This window comes from Bombina bombina, chromosome 3 (genome assembly GCF_027579735.1).
Source record: "Bombina bombina isolate aBomBom1 chromosome 3, aBomBom1.pri, whole genome shotgun sequence".
Lineage (NCBI taxonomy): Eukaryota > Metazoa > Chordata > Amphibia > Anura > Bombinatoridae > Bombina > Bombina bombina.
The window spans coordinates 590,460,711-590,486,139 of NC_069501.1; positions in this window are offsets into that span (position 1 = coordinate 590,460,711).

Genomic DNA, 25,429 nt, shown 5'->3' on the forward strand with positions numbered 1-25,429 from the left:
AGGCACCTACTAGTAAAACATTAAACTTTATTCCAACATAGATAAAAAATAGAGGAATTTGATAAAACCCCTTTACAGACTAACGCGTTTCGGCTACAGGAGCCGTACTCATAGTCCTTCTGCTCTAAAGTCCACTGGCAGTGTGCCTTACTCTATTCTATTAGACACTTGGCATTGTGTGTGCTGATATAAGGTAGATGTGTAACTTATTTTGGGGGTCAAAGTTAGAAAAAGTATGTTTTGTTCCATTTTTTCATCATATTTTGTATTTTTTTTATAGCAAATTATAAGATATGATGAAAATAATGGTAGATTTTGAAAGTCCATTTAATAGCAAGAAAAACGGTATATAATATGTGTGGGTACAGTAAATGAGTAAGAGGAAAATTACAGCTAAACACAAACACCGCAAAAATGTAAAAATAGCCTTGGTCCCAAACGGACAGAAAATGGAAAAGTGCTGTGGTCATTAATGGGTTAAAGTGTTTTGCACCAAACTAAATGAAGAACTCCACTACTTGAGTAGATTCTTTGCTCTTCATCGACTTATTGTTCGAGTAATATGTGTACATATATATTAATGTTTTTATATGTGTATATATGACTATAAATACATATACACACAAATAAATACATTAATACATATTTACACATATATAAACATATATGTTTATATATGTGTATTGTTTAGTTTACTCTCCTTTCCTGGAGAGTCCAGGGCTCAGACATGTTTCCTTAAAGGGACAGTCTACTCCAGATTTTATATTGTTTAAAAAGATAGATAATCCCTTTATTACCCATTCCCCAGGTTTGCATAACTAGCACTGTTATATTAAAACACTTTTTAACTCTGTGATTACCTTGTATTTAAGCCTCTGCATATTGCCCCCTTATAGCCAATCATTGCTGACTCATAAATAATTTCATGAGAGTGAGCACAATGTAATCTTTATGGCATACATGAACTAGCGCTGCCAAGCGGTGAAAAACTGTCAAAATGCAGTTAGCTAAGAGGCACCCTTCAAGGGCTTAGAAATTAGCATATCAACCTACCTAGGTTTAGATTTCAACAAAGACTACAAAGACAACAAAGCAAATTTGATACTAAAAGTAAATTGGAAAGTTGTTTAAAATGACATGCCCTATCTGAATCAGAAAAGTTTAATTTTGACTACTGTCCCTTTAACTCACACTATGGTTAGTTAAATGACAACAGATATGTAATACGAAATTAGTTGAATAAAAATAACCTTAATTAGTCTCAAATGTGCATTTAACATTTATTTTAGTATTATTTTTGTAGGATCCATTGTCATTAGATCGCAGCACTTTATTGAAATTGTGAATACACTGGTGATAAAATTTCACTTGTGAATCTTTCATAATTAAAACCTGAGAGTGTATTTGTTGACATGAGTAGGAAACATATGTGAGATAAAAAGCAAAAAATGTCATGTGAAGAGCCTAAAAATATTTCAATATTTTTTTCAGAAATTATTTCTACTGCTTTGAACTTAAGTTGTTCCACTGTTACACTGAATACACGGTTAAAATAATATTAAGAATAAAGATAGCACATCTACCGTACTCTCATACTTTGTAATGGGCTTTGATTACAAAGTAATTTCTGATTGGTTTGTGAAAGTGATGCCTCTTTAATATAAATCCCCAAACAATGTCAAAACACCCAGTAATACAACAACTAAACTGTAAATAGCCTAGAAACCAGATGATTAAAATAGCTCTGCAGTTTTTATAAGATAAAAAAAACAAAAATACAATTAATTATATAAAAACAATTCTATAGATTGACCCTTTAAACATTTACAAAACAAAGATGTTGATGCTTCCATCAGACCAACCTGAAGCTGTTGCCTGCGCTAATTATTACGGACAAGCCTTTTTATTGAACCAAATCCTGTTATCGGCATCAGGATGCATGAGCTGTGGTTCTTGTTTAAAATGCACTCATTAGCCGTACAAATCAACCTCGTTGACAGAAAGCTTCGGAATTAAGCATCCTGCGTTACTCATTGGACAAGGAGCAATTTATAATGCCATTAGCAACACTTGCGAAGGTTACAGACATCAAAAATTGTTCAGCCGTAATTATTCTTAATGGATACAAGGAATAAACTGACGTGGGACAGCATTTTCATTAGGTTTCAATCAAGCCTGATAGCTTTGGAGAAACGGACGTGTGTTTATTTATTTATTTATTTATTTTGAGGAGGTGCAAAAAAATAATGCAAAATAATGATGTTTCAGCAGATAGAATAGTCTCAGAACAGAGCTTATTTTCTAACAGTCTTAATGAGTAGTAATTAAAATAAATATATGTTTAGGTTTTGTTAGCACTCTGTATGTACAGCACAAGGGTTAAATCAATGCCTGATAGGAAAGAGCTAGCATTTGTCTTTTTAAATGTATATACTTGATTTTAATGAACCATTTAAAGAAAACTCTTTTTTTTCCTAAGGCATCAGGAAAAAAATGTAAGTGTTGTGAATATAAACACTGATCACCAGAGAAAACTGTCAAGTGTGTGTTGTTAATTTTAGTTTTAGCACTGGGACACTATTTATATCTCTGCTATGAGAAATAAGAGATTTAGCAAAACAAAGGATAGGTGCATACTAAAAAACAAACAAGAGGTAGTGCTTGAAAAATAGAAGTTTCAAAGTCCAGGAATAATGTGAATATGAAGATGGATGGCTTAGCTTAATACTATATATTGCTTCACATCTGTTATAAAGTCTTCACTGGTTTTGGGCACTTTATTAACCTTTTTTTTAATATGCATCATCCAGTCAGTTTGTAAAGATTACTTCTTGTGACACATGATTTGAGTATCAGTATAGTTAATAAGTGTATATAGTCTTAAAGTCTTATAAGCAAAGGAATCCAACATTTTCAAATAAGTGTTGGCAAATAAAAATGTATATTTCTTTTTTAGACAATTTTAACATTTGTGTAGGTATATATCTTTGCTGATTATTATTATTTATTTGTAAAGCTTTGCAAATGTCTGTAGCGCTGGGTACATAAGTAGGGATTTGCAATGCCAGTGTTTCATGTTAAAGAATTACAGATAGGTTAAACAGATTCACAAGCATATGGATTGCATCTTGTTACGTGTTAAATGGATGAGCCAATTGCAGGCAAGAAAAAGCAAAGTTTAAATCGAATGCAACTGTTGTGTGTGTGTGGGGGGGGGTACATTTTTGTTGTTGCATGTGGTGAAATGTAGATGAGTAGAATGAGATCACAGACACATAGCATTAATACCATTTTAAAACCATGTGCTGCTGAATATGTTAATACTCAAAGTGATCAATGAAAATATTGCTAAATTCTTCTATAATGGTTTTGCAGTTTGTGAAATAGTCTCTATTTTGAAATAATCACCCACTGCCCTCCCCTCTCTGCTTATGTTACAGTTTTGCTAAGTGACCTGGCAACACCAAAAACTCTTGCTAGATTACCTACACTTGTCAGACTTCATCCATATGACTCACCCGACCTCTGTAGCACTTAGACTACACCCCAGATCACATAGGCCCTTCCCATGTACAATTTGATGATATACCCCAGCTCTACCTAACTCAACACATGACATACCTCTCCACCCATGGCACAATAGTAACCCTGTCGCTTCTTTCACAGTTTTGCTAACAAAACACAGATTGATAGGGCTGCCAAGCTCCCCTTCACCTCCCTATACCAGGTATGCTGATGTTAGCAAATTGTATTAGTTTTTCCCTTTAAGTTTATCATTAAAGGGACATAAAAGTACTCTAAAATAAGCATCACTCAATCCTCAATTAATTACTTAATTGGGGGGGAAAGGTTAGAGGTTTTCTGTTTCAAAGCACTAACATTACTGCGGCCTATGCTGCTTTCCACTGCCCTCCAATGCGCTTGCATATTACTCTTAAAGGGATATGAAACTCAAACATTTTCTTTTGTGATTCAGACAGAGCATACCATTTTAAAAAAAGTCTCCAATTTGCTTCCATTATCAAATTTGCTTTGTTGCTATGATATTCTTTGTTGAAGAGATAGCTAGGCAGGCATCTAGAGCGCTCGTCGGGTTGCGCTGCTATTACGAATTGAAAGTAAACTGTTGTCGTTCAAGTACTAACCCGACGAGCGCAAAAAGTTGAAGTTAGAATATCGTGTGAGTGTTCACGTATTCCCCCTTAGAAGTCAATGGAGAAAAAAAAGTGGAAAAAAAACACCCCACTCTTGCGCAAACCCAATCACTTAGTCTCATGTGCGCTAACCCGACATTAAAATATGCATATTTCACATTCCAGTGTTCTGCATATAACAGAATATGTTCTATAGGTATAGATATATACAGATATATATATATATATAGGAATATCTATTTAAAAATACTTAGAACATATTCTGATATATACAGAACATTGGAATGTCAAATATTTACAGTAAATACTGCACATAGGTAAACACTTTATTAAATATGAATATTGCATAAATGTTTTTTTTTTTACATGTTTTCATCTACTTAACTGCAAAGGGCTCCAATGCACATATATATATATATATATATATATATATATATATACATACACAGGGAGTGCAGAATTATTAGGCAAATGAGTATTTTGACCACATCATCCTCTTTATGCATGTTGTCTTACTCCAAGCTGTATAGGCTCGAAAACCTACTACCAATTAAGCATATTAGGTGATGTGCATCTCTGTAATGAGAAGGGGTGTGGTCTAATGACATCAACACCCTATATCAGGTGTGCATAATTATTAGGCAACTTCCTTTCCTTTGGCAAAATGGGTCAAAAGAAGAACTTGACAGGCTCAGAAAAGTCAAAAATAGTGAGATATCTTGCAGAGGGATGCAGCACTCTTAAAATTGCAAAGCTTCTGAAGCGTGATTATCGAACAATCAAGCGTTTCATTCAAAATAGTCAACAGGGTCGCAAGAAGCGTGTGGAAAAACCAAGGCGCAAAATAACTGCCCATGAACTGAGAAAAGTCAAGCGTGCAGCTGCCAAGATGCCACTTGCCACCAGTTTGGCCATATTTCAGAGCTGCAACATCACTGGAGTGCCCAAAAGCACAAGGTGTGCAATACTCAGAGACATGGCCAAGGTAAGAAAGGCTGAAAGACGACCACCACTGAACAAGACACACAAGCTGAAACGTCAAGACTGGGCCAAGAAATCTCTCAAGACTGATTTTTCTAAGGTTTTATGGACTGATGAAATGAGAGTGAGTCTTGATGGGCCAGATGGATGGGCCCGTGGCTGGATTGGTAAAGGGCAGAGAGCTTCAGTCCGACTCAGACGCCAGCAAGGTGGAGGTGGAGTACTGGTTTGGGCTGGTATCATCAAAGATGAGCTTGTGGGGCCTTTTCGGGTTGAGGATGGAGTCAAGCTCAACTCCCAGTCCTACTGCCAGTTTCTGGAAGACACCTTCTTCAAGCAGTGGTACAGGAAGAAGTCTGCATCCTTCAAGAAAAACATGATTTTCATGCAGGACAATGCTCCATCACACGCGTCCAAGTACTCCACAGCGTGGCTGGCAAGAAAGGGTATAAAAGAAGAAAATCTAATGACATGGCCTCCTTGTTCACCTGATCTGAACCCCATTGAGAACCTGTGGTCCATCATCAAATGTGAGATTTACAAGGAGGGAAAACAGTACACCTCTCTGAACAGTGTCTGGGAGGCTGTGGTTGCTGCTGCACGCAATGTTGATGGTGAACAGATCAAAACACTGACAGAATCCATGGATGGCAGGCTTTTGAGTGTCCTTGCAAAGAAAGGTGGCTATATTGGTCACTGATTTGTTTTTGTTTTGTTTTTGAATGTCAGAAATGTATATTTGTGAATGTTGAGATGTTATATTGGTTTCACTGGTAAAAATAAATAATTGAAATGGGTATATATTTGTTTTTTGTTAAGTTGCCTAATAATTATGCACAGTAATAGTCACCTGCACACACAGATATCCCCCTAAAATAGCTATAACTAAAAACAAACTAAAAACTACTTCCAAAACTATTCAGCTTTGATATTAATGAGTTTTTTGGGTTCATTGAGAACATGGTTGTTGTTCAATAATAAAATGAATCCTCAAAAATACAACTTGCCTAATAATTCTGCACTCCCTGTATATATATATATATATATATATATATATATATATATATATATATATACTGTATATATGTATGTCTATAATGTGTGTACATTTGTATTTGTTTTTATTTTATGTATTTGTATGTATCTATGAGACCTTAAAACTTTTGCGTGCAATATATATTTTTATTAAATAATTTTTTATTATATAGTATTATTAGTGTTATTAGAGTGTAACTATAATTTTTAATGTATTTTTGATGTGTTTTGTGCAACTTTTTAGTCACGGTAATCATTCTAATGTAAATTGCAATTGGAATATCTACCGCATAAGAAAAAGTTACCTTATAACTCTGCATGCGATGTCTGAGGTTATAGTATTCCAAACATATTTGTGTTACAGATTTGGAATGAGGTAACGTCAAATACCGCATGTGCAGGACAGCTTTATCTGATGGGTAGCTTATTCTGACAAAACACTGGCTCCTAAGCATATGTCCCAGCTTTTCAACCAAAGATACCAAGAGAACAAAGAAACATTGGTAAAATAAGTAATTTTGAAAGTTGTTTATAATTGCATGCTCTATCTGAATCATGAAAGAAACATTTTGGATTTCATATCCTTTTACCTATCAGACAAAGAACTTTCATAGGAAGGTACACAACTGACACATTTTTCACTTTTTTTCAAAGAGGAAAAAAAATATTTAAAAGGCTTGCCTTTAGCATAGTTTAAAAAGCTTAAAGGGACATGAAAGACGAGATTGAAATGCATTTGAATTAATTGCCAGCAGGCGCCCTTTCATAATGTACTTATGTTTGAAAACTCGCTTTTAAAAGTTACTGCTTTAGCGATACTTTCTTTTTCACGCATAAGTGCCAGATGCATGTGTGTTAAACTTACCGTGGTATTGTTTGGTGGGCCATAGACATAAGAAAAGATATAATTGAAGCAGTGATATAGAAGAAGCATTTTTGGAGATGTAGCATACAATGTAAAATGCTTGTAATCAAAATGCAGTGTTGTGGATTTAAAGTTTACTTCTATAGCCATTTAACTTAAAGGGACATGAAACACACAAAAAATCGTTCTTGGTTCAGATAAAGCATGCAATTTTAAACAACTTTTCAATTTACTTCTATTATCTAATTTACTGTGTTCCTTGGTATCCTTTGTTGATCAGCATACCTACAGTAGGTAGTATCATGAGCTTGAAGCTTGCTGCTGATTGTTGACTGTACATATATACCTCTTATCATTGGATTTCTGATGTGTTCAGCTAGCTCCCAGCAGTGCATTGCTGCTCCTAAACAAGACAATGAAATTAAATTGAAAATTTAAGTAAATTGGAAAGTTGTTTAAAAATAAAATTGCATGTTCTATCTTAATCAGGCTTGTACATAAACAAATTTTACCTGTAAGAAAAGCTATATATTTTATCTTTGCTTATATTAAAAGTACATACTAGTGCAAGAAAAAAGAAAAGAAAAGCGTAATGTGTTGCCCCAATAACTTTAACCCCGATAAAGTGGTCCAACTCATAGTTAAAGGGACATTCCAGCCAAAATTGGAATGCACACTGGTGAAACCTTTTGCAATATACATATATTAGCAAAAATACTTCTAGTAAAAGGTATAGCTGTTTGAACGGTGTACTTAAATATGCTCCATGCACCAGCATTTTAAACCAAGCACTTGCTCAGAGAGCCTAATTTTTTTGTATCATCTGGTAATGACTCAATTTACATCATTGTTGACATGATAAAAGCCCCACTGACACTCTGAGCAGCTGCATTATTTACAAAGCTAGTGCCCTGAGAATATCTAGCTATGCTTCTCATGCACATGCAGAGGAAAATGCTAACACTAAACCTAGAAGCATTTTTGCCAAAATGTGTATATTGTAATTATGTTATGCAGTCCTTTAGTGGGATTTTAGCTATGTTTTTAACTCCTTGGTAGAGTTTAACACACAGAGGTTGCTCACAATCTATCGTTTCATAATTATCTGCATGTTAATGGCTGCCCTTTTCCATGTTGGCACAATTTTATTGTTTATTGCCAGCACTTTTTGATTAGTGGTTCTGTGAAATATTGCCTTATACATAGCATGTGCCAGTTCTGTTTGACCGATCCCAATCCAGATTCTCAATTGTTAATTTCACTAAAATTCCAGGACTTGATAAACCCAGGACAAATGCTTTTATATGATAACGAATTACTTGAAAGCATTTCCAAATGTAACATTGGTTTTGCGCATACACAAAACACACTGAAATGACCCCTTCATATTAGATGCTGTTAGAAAACAGTGTCACCAGACACCAACGCTACATGTGCAATCTATTAATAATAAACATGTTTATATTAATAAATTGCTAAATTAATAACTCAACAAACACACATGCCCACTATACTGATAATGATCCTGATAAGAGACATATACATTTATCTCTATGGTTTTGGAGCACAAGAGGTTAATTGCGCATGTCACATATTAGCATCACTATTCACTCATACAATGAATCAATTAAACAGTTATGTATGCCTAAACCCTCAAAGTTGCCATATTGTTTGTCCTTAAAGGGATATGAAACACACATTTTTTTTCTTTCATGATTCAAATAGAGCATGTCATTTTAAGCAACTTTCTAATTTAATCATACTATCAATTTTCTTCATTCTCTTGGCATCTTTATTTGAAAAGCAGGAATGTAAGTTTAGGAGCCAACCTAACAATTTTCTTGGGCTAAGTGGTGCATTATCTGACAGAAATGCAGGGGTGCCAATAATTTTGACCATGACTGTATATACATGTCTAAATATGTGTACGTATGTATATATATATATATATATATATATATATATATAAAAATAAATCCAACAAGATCAACACTCACCAACACCTCCATATACTGTGTGCTCTGCCGCAATCATAACCTGCTTATTGATATATATATATTTTGCTGTATATGGACTGTTCATATTTAACATGCCAATGTTTTTCAAATACAGGATAATGTAATTTTTATAGTAAATATATATTTCTATACATAGGTATAGATATCTATTTTACATTAACAGAATCGCACACACACACATATATATATATATATATATATATATATATATATATAAATATATATATATATACATATATAGTATATACACACAATAAAAATGACATGATCCTGTATGTGAAGAATGTGAAATATTCATAACTTCTGTATGGTTAGCCGTGAGTGATAGGTGTTAGGTTTTTTTTCTTCTGCGCTGACCATTGACTTCTATGGAGAGACAGCAATATTTGGTTAGCACGCATTGGGTTTCACTCACACGCAAACTTTTTACTTTCTACTTGTATTACATGCGCAACCCACCGCGCACAAAAATGCTTGCTGCTAGCAAAGTTTACACTCGAGTCGAAAGCGCTAAATAGCGCATCACTTATAATCTGACCCTTTGTCGGCTATTTGAGAAGTCACCCATACAATGAATTGCAGCATTAACTTTGGTTATCACAAATCACCCAACCACAAGTTATTGACTAAATATCAACAACAAAATGAATACATAGAATTCAACAACTAAAGGCACTTGATAAATTATCACCACCCACTGATTGGTCAATAACACACATCTGCTGCTAACGACAACAGCGACAGCCAATTTTTATAATGATTAAATTAAACCAAATAAAAAAACAATACTGAACATGTCATTATCATCAATTAAATGTAAAAAAAAGGCAGGGAGAAATCATATCTACAAGATAGCAACAGTTGTGACATTCACAGAGAGAGAGGAGACTGCCAGGAAAGGAGAGAATGCTGACCTGACAGAATGTGGATGTGTAGAGAACAGTTGTATTTTTTCATGTATGAATTTGGTTTTCAATGATTGATAGTGCCTTTGTGGGGAAGTAAATATTGAGGGAGTTATTAAGCTTAGCTCTTATTTTTACAGTAAGATTGTGATTGTTTTCTTACAAAAAAAACCCCCAAAACTAATTTGTATGATTCTGTTTTTCGTTTATCAACAAGAATTTTGGAAAGATTGGAATCAATCACATAGTTACCTGCATGCATTTGTGCAATCATAAAATGCCCTAAAATATTAGAGCTTTTTATGTTTCCATTATTAACTCAATCTTACCCTCCACAATGATCTGCTATAAAAAAAAAGTATGAGTTCTTATTCTAGTAGTCAAGCATTAAATGGTTAACTTACTCCCAGTCCGTGATACTCTGTATAATCTCCTTTTCACTACCGGTTGCAAATCTTTTTTTCTTTTTCCATATCAACAGTGTCTACGTTCAAGAAATCCAGCAGTAACAAACTCCCGGCCTTCTTATCTCTAACATTTTCCAACCATTACTCTTCCGTCACCCTCACGTCTCTACTCAGATTAGGCCTTTCCTTGATAAACGTCCCCCTATCTGGGCCAATTATTCACTTATTCCGGCAAGCCACAAGACTAGAAGAATCAGTGGTTATATCAGAGCAGGAGAAGCCATCTGAAATACATTTCTTCTCCGCTAAGCTGAATATTTAAACGCTGCAATATCTGAAACCATTAACTAATATTTCCTTGACTTGCTGAAGTGTTTCAAAGTTTTATCCTCCCATCCTTAAGAGAAAGATTATGTGTTAAACCAAGCGTTGGCTTCAAAATATCACCTTCAATTTTACGTCTCAAGGTGTTGGGAACTGTATTTGATTGCAGAGATCTGAGCTGGTACTGAGACCGTGCTAGCTGTTTCAGATGGTCCTTTCTGCATATAAAATAAATCAATGATATTTCACACCAGTGCTGAGTTTATGAACACAATTTGATCCAGATGTACTATTATTTGAGCATACTCACCTTTAAATCTAAAATTTTTGCGTCTGATTCGATTTTAGGTATAAAGATTTCTACCAATTCTCTGGATCCCTCCTTAAAATAAATAAAAAAAATCTATTAAAAATATTTTGTTAATGAGACAATGGAAGAGATTATTTCACCTGCAATAGAATCTGGAGATAATGTGTGTCTCATTAAAGGGACACTAAACACAAATTGTAAACTACATGATTATAAACCTATATATATATATATATATATATATATATATATATATATATATATATATATATATATATATACATATATATGTATGTATACAGGTGGCCCTCGTTTTACAACGGTTCAATTTACACCGTTTCAGAATAACAACCTTTTTTTCCAGTCATGTGACTGCTATTGAAAAGCATTGAGAAGCAGTGCATTTATTAAAATAGCCAGTAGGTGGAGCTGTCCGCTTGTGTTGCAGCAAAGCCAAGCAAGCTGAAATTAATCAGTTTAACCAGACCTGAGCTATCAAGCAGATTTCAAAGGAACAAGATCTTCCTGTCTATAAATCATTCCAGATTGGAATGCATAGAAAGAACTGTTTGCAGAAAAATGCAAGTGAAGTCTGTGTTGTGTGATTATTTTATTAAAGTCTTCATTTCAAAGCTTTAAAAATAATGTATTAGGTGTTACTTATGCCAATTTTGAGAGGGGCCTGGAACCTATCTCCCTCACTTCCCATTGACTTACATTATCAACAGGGTTTCAATTTACAACGGTTTCGATTTACAACCATTCCTTCTGGAACCTAACCCCGGCGTAAACTGAGGGCTACCTGTATATATGTATATATACACACACACACACATATATATATATATATATATATATAATTAATTTTGCATTGAAAAATGCAGCTTTATTTTGTCAAATTAGTATATTGTTTTATGTTGATTCTTTTCACTGATTTCCCTGTCCCCTAGAACAAAAAACCCCTTGCTAGCCAATCAAAAACTAATATTCAGATATAGCACAAACTCTGTTTGTCCCTTAAAGGGATAGTAAAGTCCAAATTAAACTTTCATGATTCAGATAGGGCATGTAAATTTAATCAATTTTTTTTTATCATCAAATATACTTTTTTCTCTTGTAATTCTTAGTTGAAAGCTAAACCTAGGTAGGCTCATATGCTAATTTCTAAGCCCTTGAATGCCACCTCTTTGCTGAATGCATTTGACAGTTTTTCACAGCAAGAGGGCGTTAGTTCATGTTTTTTTTATATAGATAACAAATGAAAGTCTGTCAAAAGATCTGAGATAAGGAGGCAGTAGCAGATGCTTAGATACAAGGTAATTACTGAGGTAAATAGAATATTTCTATAACAGTGTTGGTTATGCAAAACTAGGGAATGGTAAATAAAGGGATTATCTATCTTTTTAAACAATACAATTTTTGGTGTTTACTATCCCTTTAAGATGGTTTAGCACCTTGGTTACTATTGCAAATAATTATTTGCCTATCATGATTGTTGATAATACACATTTTAAAAGCATGTGACACCGTGAATTGCCTAGAAGTATTAAAGTGGATGTAAAGTCACTGATAGTAGGCAATCCGAACTGCTTTATCTCTAAAAATTAGCATAAGTTTAAGTCATCGTTTTTTTAAAAACATTATATTATATCGATGTATATACTTATTTAGTTCTAATCGTCTTGCTCTATCCCTCTGCCCGCCATTTTGGTCCGCGTTTAGTACTTTGATTGACACTTTAATAAACTAATAATGTGTCATACCCCGTGGCATCCAGCCCCTTTTGCAAAATGTCACTATTACTTTATGCGCATGCGTCTTTTTGTATGCGCATGCGTAAACAAACTGCTGTTGTATTTCGATGCGCTGCGCGTACACGCTTTAAGCATACTCATAAAAAGGCTGCAGCCATAAGCTTACTAGATTCACAATAGTTTATCAACGCATGCGCAAATTCGGGAGTAGATTGTAAACGCATGCGCAAAATCGGCAGTAGATTTGAAAGACATGCACACAAAAACGAGAGATCGTGAACGCGCTTTGCTAATACGTCATAGAGCGGGTGGGACCGCCCTATACGTTATGCAAAGGAAATAAGGGAAGTAATGGATGGGAGGAGCTCTAACTGAAAACAGAGCTAAGTGGAAAACTATAATATAGTGTTATATTTTGCATATTTTAATATAGTAATAATGCGGTTTCAATAATAGAGTTAATAAGAAGCGATATTTATTGTGAATAACTGAAAAATTTACATTCACTTTAACTCAAGCCTCCCTGGAAGAAAGTGAAACAAACTTTTTAAAATGTATTTTATAACAAAAGACTGCAACATAAATAATGAATGTGCATTGCAATAATGTCTCAGTTGCAATAATGAAACATTTTATGCATTGTTGAAATGTCAAATTTAATGGCCCTTTAACTAGATAGAAATAACTAAGGACAAATTGCAAACACGTATAATTAATTACTTATAGAAGTGAATGCACTGCAAGATAATATGTAAATACATGATGGATTGTTTAATTCCTTATAATCAGAGAGATTTTAATTGTTCAGATCTAAGCAGAATTCCAATTGAAGTATTTGCAACCATTCCTTCATATTGCAGGGTTGTCATAATGTGTGAGCTTTGTCCAGCTGTTCCTCCCACCACTTGCCCTTATAATTATTAATGAAAAGCACTTAAAGCCTGCCTAGAAATACATAAGCCCACCCCTAGACTTAGCCACACACTTCGGTTGCAAAGCCACACCCTCAGATTGTGAGTCTCTGCCTTAGGCTTCTATACACAACACCAGAATGCTGGGCCATACCCTTAGACTTTAAGACTCTGCCCAGAAGATGAGAATCGGCCTTGATTCACCAACCCACATTCCCAAAGTGCAAATTTATCAAACTATGACACTGACTTGGGTCACCAAGCACACCCAAGGCTTGAAATCCACGCCCCCAGACTGTAACATTCTAATTTAAACTAAAAATACATGTCACTGTTTATACAGGTACAAATCCCCAAATCCAGTATTCCAAAATCTAGAATTATTCCAAAATCTGGACCTTTTCATATTATTTAAAAATAAACTTATTCAAAATTAAAACTTTTCACTGTCAGTAACTCACAATCCTTTTTTGTGTGTGTGTGTTCTACAATGCAAATGATAGCTTATATTTATTTATTTAAAACAACTATTACCTTTCTGATTACAGTACTGTACTATCTGAGGGTACTATATGTATAAAAAAGTATTAAATATGATTAAAAAACTGCCTTTAGGTTACATGTGTAAGCTGTATTATGACATGTAAATATTGCCTAAATAGCATAAGATATAGGGCCAGATGACAAGTGGAGCTCTATATATAGCTTTCACTAATGAGCGCTGGTATTACAAGTTTTCAGACCATGAAGTATGTTAAATCCAGAGAGTGCACTTGATAGAGAATGTATATATATATATATGTATAGTTGTTTGGGAATGGACAATGGTTGGAGCAAGCCAGAAGGCAAGGATCAGGGAGTTTTGTTGGCAGCAGAAGTCGTGCAGGCTTTCACATAATCCTGAGCATCAGACTTCATAGTAGGCCACGATACATGTTGGGAAAGACGCTTATAGGTCCTAGTCAAACCAGGATGTCCTGAGAGTTTACTATAATGAGCCCATGATGGCACAGAATAGCACAGGAGTGTGTAGGTTCAGAGGTACAAAAAAGATATCGGAAGCCACGGGGGCCCCAGGAGGTTTACTAGACTGGGAACGTTGCAGTCTTTGAAAAAGGGTGGCATTCAGTTGAGCAACCACACAGGAGGGAGGTTTGATGTGTTAAATAGGAGCTTCAGAGGAATCACTTGAGTGTGGAAACTGAAAAGTGTGTCAGCCTTCTTGTTTTTGGTCCCAGGAAGATAAGAGACCACAAAGTTGAAACAGGAAAAGAACAAGGACCACCTGGCCTGTCGAGGATTGAGTTGATGAGCAGTCTCTAGGTAAGTCAGATTCTTGTGGTCGGTGAGAATCTGAATGGGATTGGCGGTGCTTTCTAACCAATGACGCCATTCAGTCAAGGTCATCTTAATGGCTAAGAGTTCACGATTACCAACATCGTAATTCCTCTCTGCAGGAGTAAAGCGTTTGGAGAAAAAGGCTACAGGGTGTGACTTGGAGGTTACAGGATCCCTTTGGATTTAAAATTGCTCCAGCCCCTATCTCAGAGGCATCAACCTCTAAAGTGAACTGTAGGTCAGGATCAGGATGGCGGAGCACAGGAGCAGAACAGAAAGCCTTTTTTAGACGAGAGAAGGCAATTATGGCCTCAGGGGGCCAAAGTTTACAACCTTTGTTTCATTTTGTCAATTCAGTGAGTGATAATAATTTGAGAACCCCAAGAATCTCTTTAATTCCTTTAATGAAGTAGGTTGAGGACATTCGAAAACTGCGGTGAGTTTAGCAGGATCCATGGCAAAACTTTCTTTCAAGATGACATAACAAAGGAACTGGATCTGAACTTAGTCAAACTCACATTTTTCTAGTTTGGCTACCAAAGAATTGTCTCTGAGACGTTGAAGTACCTGTCTCACGTGCTTATGATGCTCCTCCAGAGTGGAAGAGAAAATAAGGATGTCATCCAGGTAGACGATGACAGTGCGACTGAGGAGGTCACGGAAGACATCGTTGATAAATGCCTGGAAGACTGCAGGGGTGTTACACAGTCCAAAGGGCATAATGATGTATGATCTTGTGTTGAAGGCTGTCTTTCATTCATGGCCTGGGAAGATATGAATCAGATTGTATGCCCAGCGTAAGTCCAGCTTGGTGAAGAAGCGAGCATTCTGGAGTGAGTCATACAGTTCAGTGATCAAAGGAATGGGATAGAGATTCTTGATAGTTATGTTGTTCAACGCCCTGTAGTCGATGCAGGGTCTGAGCCCACCATCCTTCTTACTGAAGAAAAAGAAGCCTGCCCCAGCAGGAGAGGAGGAAGGGCGAATGAAACCTTTAGCTAGGTTCTCTTGGATGTACTCCTCCATGGATTTGGTTTCAGCTTTGGAGAGCGGATAAGTCCTCCCTTTAGGAAGTGGGGCTCTGTGAAAGAGGTCAAATTTTGCAGTCATATGGACGGTGGGGTTGCAGCACATTGGCTACTTTCTTCTCAAACACACCTACGAAGTCCACATATACTGAGGGGAGGTTTGAAGGAGTCTGTATACTGGCTATAGGGATGCGGAGCAGAGGAGTGACTTTAGCAAGGCAGGAGTGTAAACTAGGAGGTACCCCAGGAGGCCAGTTGTACTTCAGCCCAGTCGAACTGTGGGTTGTGTATACAAATATGCAAAAAACAGTAGTATCCAGCATTGAAACCCAGGAAACAGGAGACCGGTGCAAGTAACTGCCAACTTGCTACCAATAGTATGAAAAACAAACAAGGTGGTCTCCTTGCAAAAAATTCCTTACACATGATTAAGGGGCACAGCCTCGAAACGTCAGGACTTTGGTTGTGTATACAAAGCCAAGGAAGACCAAGGATGACAGGCTGTGCTGGGGAATGAATGACCTCGAACTGCAGCTGTTCGGTATGAAGGACTCCCACAGTCAGGGTCAGGGGTTCTGACTCAAAATGTATCAACCCTGAACCAAAGGGGGTGCCATCCAGAGTAGTTATTTTGAGACAATGCCTTTTCTGCAGGAGAGGTAAGTCAGTTTGAATCATAAAATGGTGATCCACAAAGTTTCCAGCTGCCCCTGAATCAATGAAGGCTTGAGTGTGGACATTATTCTTAAGGAAGGTAAGGGTAACAGGTACCAGAATCTGAGAGGAGTGAGGGGATTTAGTAGTGATCATGCTTAGAAGTATCCCAGTGTTATCCTCTAAGCATTGGCTATTTCCAGGCTGAATGTCACAATTCTTTAGTTGGTGGGTATTAGAACCACAATAAAAGCATAGTCTCAATCTCCTTCTTCCCTGTCTTTCAGACTACTGGGGTAACTGGAGCTGTTGAAGGGGTAGAGGATACTGCAGAAACCAGAGGAATAGATGGATGGGAGGGAAGGACCCCCAAGTTCTGTCACTCTCGGCTTGTCTCTCCTGGAAGCGAGAGTCCAGACTAATACAAAGTGTTATAGAGTAATCCAAAGAAGAAGGAATATCACGATAAGTGAGTTCATCTTTGTTGCGTTCATGCAGACCCCTCCTAAAGACTGCCTTGAGAGCACTGCCATCCCAAGTGGTCTCAAGTGCCAAGGTGTGAAACTCAATGGCGAATGGTTCCACAGTTCTATTGCTCTGGTGGAGATCCAGGAGAGAGAATTCTGCAGCAGAAGTATCGCCAGAAGTCCCAAACAAAGAAGAAAAACTGGGTTTAATGCTCACGGGATAGTCCACTATCAGACCGAACTTGGCCAGTAGTCTTCTTATCCTGGCGTCGAGCCGGAATAATAGGGGATATCCCAGAGCAGAGAAAATTTGAAAGACAAGGTAGCGGTACTCACTATAGGCAGGATAGTCTTTGACGCCAGCAAGCGGGGAATCAGAGGAAGGTGGTTCAAGGGTAAACCACTAGAATGGTCAGGCAGGCAGGGTTTGGCAACAGTAAGACAATCCAAAGGTAAACCACTAGATTGGTCAGGCAGCAGGGTTTGCCAATGGTAAGGCAATCAAGTATAACACTGAGGCAATCCAGTACCTTAGGGGTTAAGCAAGTAGAGGATTCAGACAGGCTGAGTTCATCAACAGTGAGCTATAGTCTAAAACACGTTAGAGCTGCTGCATCCAGAAGAACACTATACTCCCCAAATGATAGTCTGAGAAAAGTTAATTAAGAAAGATCTTGAGAAAGGCATCCCGCCGAAACGCGTAGATCACCTGACTGAACAATACCTGGATTGAATGTGTGCACACACTGTCAGCTATCTTGAAAAGAACAGATCAGTTGAAAGAGCGATAATTCCTCTAACTGAAATCAGCAAGTTTTGATCGACTGTTAGGAGTGTCCACTGTAAGTACTACCGTGGAGAGACACCAATAAAATCCGGCACTGATGTGAAAAGCGGAATGGAACCCCAGGAGTAAAAACATGGGGACTGGGTACACATTCCATGACCCTGCAACATGCTCAACCCTGGGTGCTCAATGGCACTCACAGGAAGCTGTGCTGTCCCCAGAGTCACAGGCAGTTAACCCCAGACAGGTCTGGGTGCAAGGGCCATAGGGAAAATTACAAAACATATTAATACAACACACAGAGAAAGTCCAGCACTCACATACAAGCTCATCTTAGATTAAAAGCTAAAATGGAAGGGTTAGTTACCGCATCTGGCCAAATGGGACAAGCGCAGGTACTACGTCAAGGTCCCTTCCAAAACCTGGCTCCCTAAACCAGCCAAACAATGCATGCTCTCAATCAAACAAACTGGGAACAAGTGAAGGGTGCACAGGCTTATGTAACCACCCTAGACATATACAAAACACGAAAGGGGTTTGTACTCTCAGACTGGACGGGGTACACATCCCATGACCCTGCAACATGCTCAGCCCTGGGTGCTCAATGGCACTCAAAGGAAAGTCTGCTGTCCCCAGAGTCACAGGCAGTTAACCCCAGACAGGTCTGGGTGCAAGGCCCATAGGAAAATTACAAAACAAATTTGTATATATATATATATATATATATATATATAAATATATATATATGTGTGTGTGTATGTGTGTATTTGTGTGTGTGAATTTAAAGGGACAGTAAAGTCAATAAAATTCAGATAGAGCATATAATTAAAAAAAATCTTTCCATTTGACTTCTATTATAAAATTTGTTTCTTTTTATCCTTTGATGAAGGAGCATCAATGCACTACTGTGAGGTTGCTGAAAAGGTGAGCCAATGACAAGAGGCATTTATGTGTAGCCACCAATTATCAACTAGCGCTAAATAGTGCATTGCTGCTCCTGAGCCTATCTAGGGAAACTTTTCAACAAAGGATGCCAAGAAAATAAAGCAAATTAAATAATAGAAGTAAATTGGAAAGGTTTTTAAAATTGCATTCTCTATTAGAATCATGACAGAATTTTTTTTTACTTTAATGTCCCTTTAATAAATTTAAAAAATGTTGTTACATGAGTTAACTAGATTAATTATGTTGTATAACTTACTAAGGGCCAGATTACGAATGGAGCTATTTAAAGGGACATGAAACCCACATTTTTTTTCATTATTTAGAAAGAGCATGTCATTTTAAACAACTTTCTAATTTACTTCTATTATCTAATTTGCTTCACTCTCTTGATATCACTTGCTGAAAAGCATATCTAGATATGCTCAGTAGCTGCTTATTGGTTGCTGCACATAGAGGCCTCGTGTGATTGGCTCAGACATGTGCATTGCTATTTCTTCAACAAAGGATATCTAAAGAATTGAGCAAATTAGATAATAGAAGTAAATTGGAAAGTTGTTTAAAATTACACGCCCTATCTGATTCATGAAAGTTTAATTTTGACTAGACTGTCCCTTTAATGCTCACACTTAAGTTTTAACTGCACTAAAAGTAAGCTTTTTGCGCTCGTCAGCTTGCGCCCATATTATGAGTTGAAAGTAAACTGTTTTCGCTCATGCACTAACCCAATGAGCACAAAAGCCGAAATTTGAATATTGCGTGTGTGTTCACGTATTCCCCATAGAAGTCAATGGAGCAAAAAAAGTGGAAAAGAACCTAACACTTAAATAACGCGTAAACCCGATCGTTTATTCTCATGTTCACTAACCCAACATTAAAATATTTATATTTCACATTCTGATGTTCTTCAAACACAAGAATATATTATATTTGTTCATAAATATATATATATATATATATATATATAAAGAGTGCGATAGGTCCAGCACAAGTAACAGTTCAGAGTTAGTTAGCAAAGTGAACGGTAGCCAGAGGGTCCTGCTCACCTCCATTCACTTTTTTCCTTTTGGATTTATATATATATATATATATATATATATATATATATATATATATATATATATATATATATATATATATATATATATATACACAAAGTATAACACTTTTATTAAATATGAATATTGCATAAATATGATTTTTCATGTTTTCATCTACTTGATCAAGTCCAGTGAGAGCTTGTGTTATATAACTTGGATATTTGAACTTTCTATAGCACCCTGGCAAAATTGAAATTTACTGTTCGTGGGAGTGAACTTATTTCAGTGGATTATATATAAATATATGTATATATATTTATATATATGTATATATGTATGTATGTGTTTTTATGTGTTTATATGTCTGTAAATACATATAAACACAGAGACCTTATATTTTTAAATCTTTATACATTTTTTGTGCAATCATTTTTTAATATTTTTTATTAGATGGTGTTATTATTAGTGTAAGTGTCTATGACTAAGGCATATACTTCCGAAATGCGTTAGTCTACAGTTATGCTGTTGGTGTTCCTATAGCCTAAACTTTTATTTTATTTTCATGTTATCCTCTGAATAAATTATTAATTCTTACATCATACTTGGAGGTTCGCCGGTTTTGTTGGATGTTGGTGTAAGTGTACTTTGTACTGTATTTTTGATGTGTTTTGTGACACTTTTTTGTTTTGCAAAACAGTGAACCAGAGCTCTGAGGGCACGGTAATCATTCTAGCGTAAATCAAATCGTAATACCAGAAGTAATCCTGACAAGCACAAACATCTGCAATAAGCCCCCTGTCGCTCGCATGCAAACATTAACTCTCCGCTCTTAATCTTGTCCTATATTAGTAGATGAAATACAAGTTCAATAAACAAGATTAAAAAAAGTTTGAATGTGAAATGTAGTGATTTTTTTGTGGATAGAAATAACTTGAATAGTAGACACTATAGAAAAATGCAAAAGCAAGCAAAAGTTTTAACTTACTCTAACATGCGAAGAAGAGAGAGAACAGATAATTATGTACTTTAGATTAAACACAATTACACATTTATTAACTGGGTTACATGATTTCTAATATTGGTTCTGATAATTAACAAATTAATCGTGAAATGTGTTTCATTATTTATTTAAAAGGATTATATATGTTTATGAAAAATATTAATCATACAATATAGCATGCAGCTTCTAAAGAGGGAGTTTTGTTAGTGGCCTCTACTGTGATTTATAGTATTCATAAAATGACTACATATTGGCAAGAGTTTAAAAAGGTAGGTATCCATACACATACCAAGCCGAACATGGCTAAAAACTACATCTAGTCCATTTATCAAAAAGCAGTAGCAACAGACTAATCTTTAAAAGTTGAATAAAGTATCAAATCCAAACACAAGTGACATTTTGGGTGTCAGCCCTTAATCATACCCAAAATGTTGCTGTTGTTTGGTTTTGATGCTTTAATAAACTTTTGAAGATTAGTCTGCTGCTGCTTTGTAATAAACAAATAGGGTAAGTGCAGAGCCCCGCTGCAGATCTTGCTACAGTTATTTTATATGAGTGCTGGACATTGATTGTATATTTGATGACTAGGAAGCCTTTGGTGACCAAACTCTGCATTAGATGATATTGTGTGGGCTGTGTAATATTTTTTGTGTTTGTTCAAACACAAGCTGACCAATAAATCACAACATTGTTGTCTGATTTTTCTCTCAGCCAGTGGTGGTAGTATTGGCACATGCCTCATGTAAAAATGTGTACAAATATATTCTATACCACTTTAGTCACCTCAATTAAAAATGGTGATTCAGCACAAAAATATTAGTTCCTGTAATAGAGATGTGCACAGGGTGGTCCTGGTGTGCCCAGACACACCCTAATGCAGAAAAAGCCCACCCTTACTCCTTTGCTATCCGTACATTGTATTCTTTAGCAGTTGCTATGGCAACTGTAAACATGCTTTATTTGAGTGAGGCTTTATGACAAATGCTCAGATGCAAACTTTACCAACCTGCTAGAGGAAAGATGTGATTGTTGGGAGTGGGACAAAGTGGGGTTCCAGTTAGATAACAGTACTGGTAAGCATGATGCATGTATTGTCTGTCACATCAAGAAGGAATGATATACCTGCATGAAGGACTTGTTTTACATAATGTGTATTGCCTTTTACACTTAATAGAATTAAGAATTGACCACAGTAGATTACAATTGGTAAACTATTTGAGCCTGCGCCTCTTTTTAAGCAACTAACTGATTGAATAACACAAAGAGGTAACCATTAAAGGGACATGAAACCCAATTTTTTTTCTTTTATGGTTTAGATGGAGCATACAATTTTTAACAACTTTCCAATTTACTTATATTATCTATTTTGCTTCATTCTCTTGATATCCTTTATTTAAAAGCATATCTAGATAGGCTCAGTAGCTGCTGATTGGTGGATGCACATAGATGCCTCGTGTGATTGGTTCACCCATGATCATTGCTATTTCTTCAACAAAGGATATCTGAAGAATGAAGCAAATTACATAATAGAATTAAATTGGAATGTTGTTTAAAATTGTATTCTCTGTCTGAATCATGAAAGAAACATTTTGGGTTTAATATCCCTTTAATACTTTGTAAAAACATCTAGGGCTTCACACAAAAATAGTAAAAAAAAAAAATTGTATTGAGTAAAATAAGAAAATATAAAGTAATATTCAAATTGATATAAAGTTCAATCTGCCATTGTAAACAACCAGAACCCGGTGCAGTTATGTATGCTTTTCAGTACAAGCAGAAAATGGCTGCAGTTTTGATAGTATGCATTAAAGTTGGTAAGAGCAGTGGATTAAAAAAAAAGAGACTATGTTTAAACGCAGTCATCCCAAACCATATTCCATCACCCTAAAACAATGTTGTGATTTGCCTTTTATTTGATATACTCAGATCAGATGCTTCTCCCACAGAAAGAGAACAGTTATACAGCCTGAATCACAGAGGGACTAATTATGGAAATTAATAGAAATTAAGGTGCATTCGCAAATTGACTCAATCAGGTGCTAACGACGGCTCAGAGCCGTCGTTAGCACTCTCCCACCTTGAGGGAGATCTGGGGGCTCCAACCACAGCGATATGGCTTGCATAGTGACAGGCATCGCAGGAGCTTCACGTTTTGCGGGGTGATATCACGCGCAATGACGTGATGATGTCACCGCGCAACGTTTTAAAAAAATATAATAGACAGAATAGGGAAATGGGGCATGCTGCTTAGAAGGCATCTAAGCAGCTTCAGACCCGCAAGTTGGAAAGGTAATCGCCTAACCTTTCCAATCGTATAAGTTAATTGGGATCTGGAAAAAAAAAAGTTAAACAAAATATATTTAAAAAAATAAAAAAATACAAAACCCTCAAATCTAGCTTAGCACCCAGGTGGGAAAGTGCTAGCAGTCAAAGGGTTAAAGGGACAGGAAACCTACATTTTTTCTTTCATAATGTAGAAAGCACATGCAATTTTAAATAACTTTCTAATTTACTTCTATTATCTAATGTGCTTCATTCTCTTGATATCCTTTGATGAAAAGCATATCTAGATAGGCTGAGTAGCTTCTGATTGGTGGCTGCACAGAAATGCCTCGTGTGATTGGCTCACCCACATGCATTGCTATTACTTCAACAAAGGATATCTAAAGAATGAAGCAAACTAGATAATATAATACATTTGGATGTAGTTTAAAATTGTTTTCTCTATCTGAATCATGAAAGAGACATTTTGGGTTTAGTGTCCCTTTAAGGATACTACAGGTGTTACTAGAAGACACTTCAGTCCCAGAAGGGGAAACAAGAGGACTTTGCTCCTTATATTTAAACATTAGTAATTACACCAATCACTATTATGATACCAATAAACCACCTTTTTTAAAATGATGAGGAACTCATATAACTCGTACAACAAGCAACTCTCCTGCTGTTTATGTTGCCAAATATTCTTTTGTTATGAAAAATGTTTCTTACTGGCAAACATTACCAACTTCCCTCATGAGATTTTTATGTTTTATATTTTAGCACAGTGCTGAACTATCCACATATAAAGGACAACCATATCATATTTATGAAAAATAAGTTGTATTTTTTTTTTCACATTCCCCCTTAAAGTGGACGTGTGATAAATCTGTTTAACAATTGGTGTTCCTGCTTTCTGTTTTTATATAAGGATCTGTAAAAACTGAAAAACAATATTTGAGGAGTTATCACATCTCCAAAAAAATATGGTATTCTTAAAGTGTTAAAAATGTCTTCCCTGTGTTCACCTTAAGAGAACAGAGCATAAGGGATTAAATGCCCTATATGGAGCGTGGGTAAAAACTAAACCATAACCATCATACTTGGAAACACCCATAAATAACACACTGACAACAAAAAGTTGGGTAAACACTGTGTAGGTCAATTTTATTAACCGCTTCAATAGCAATTGGGCCATAATGCTAATATTCCTGCAAAGCTGCTCAGGCCCTAGTTCACATAGGCGCAAGTGAAGACAGATGAATCTACACAAGCACTTCTGCCCACCGCTCACTCTGAGGAGCACCCCCAAGCAAGCACCGGGGATGATGCTTCCTCCTCAATGGCTGTCACTCACACATCACTCTGTCACAGCCAGGGCCCAGACCAAACGCATTTCTAGGATGTGACCATCCACTCCAAGGACCCGAGACCATCTAGTCATACCGCATGACTATCCGAGGGAAGTACCAAATTTACAAGTTCAGGCTTACCACCTCTAGGTCGATTAACCCAGTGGGAGCCAAACTACTAAGCAACCCTAGCAAAAGCTGTAAATGCTGACTGCCAATCACAATGGGTGAGAGGGAGAGCAGAAAAACCTCCACAGTCCAGGAAGCAAGAAGAAGCCAGGTACTACATGACTCCACTTCTTATACTGGTAAGTAGGCCACCTACACATACTTGCAGCAAATGTTACAGCCTTAACCCTTAATGCCATTCCTGGCTAAAGGGACAAACCGGAATTGTTTGTCACAACACAAGTAGTTTATTCCCAGTAAGAGAAGCACTAATACCTACTGTGTGCAAACAGCAGGGGGACTTATATCTTACATTGTCTGAGATGTTTGAGTGAGTATTTGATTAAGGAATAATTTCACATGGATTTCTGCTATATTTAACAGCAGCCATACTTGTAAAAGTTTATTTCCTTCCCTCCCCAGTCTATACATATTAAGGTCTAATAATCCTACACATTTTACACAATTCTAAAACTTAATTGGTTGCCATCCCTGCTCTCTTTTTGTGTCCTTGTTAGAAACTGCCTCAAGAAATGGACTTTTAAGTAGACCTGGCAGACACTTTCAATGGTCCTATTAATCACATTTGAGACATAAAATGCTGCCTCTTATTTACTTTCTCATCAGAAATAGCACTGCAGAAACTGCTTCCCTGACCCTCGCACTGATTATACAGCAATGTTAGTTATATGATAAGAAAGCAAGGTAAATTCAAGTGTCATTATTCCAC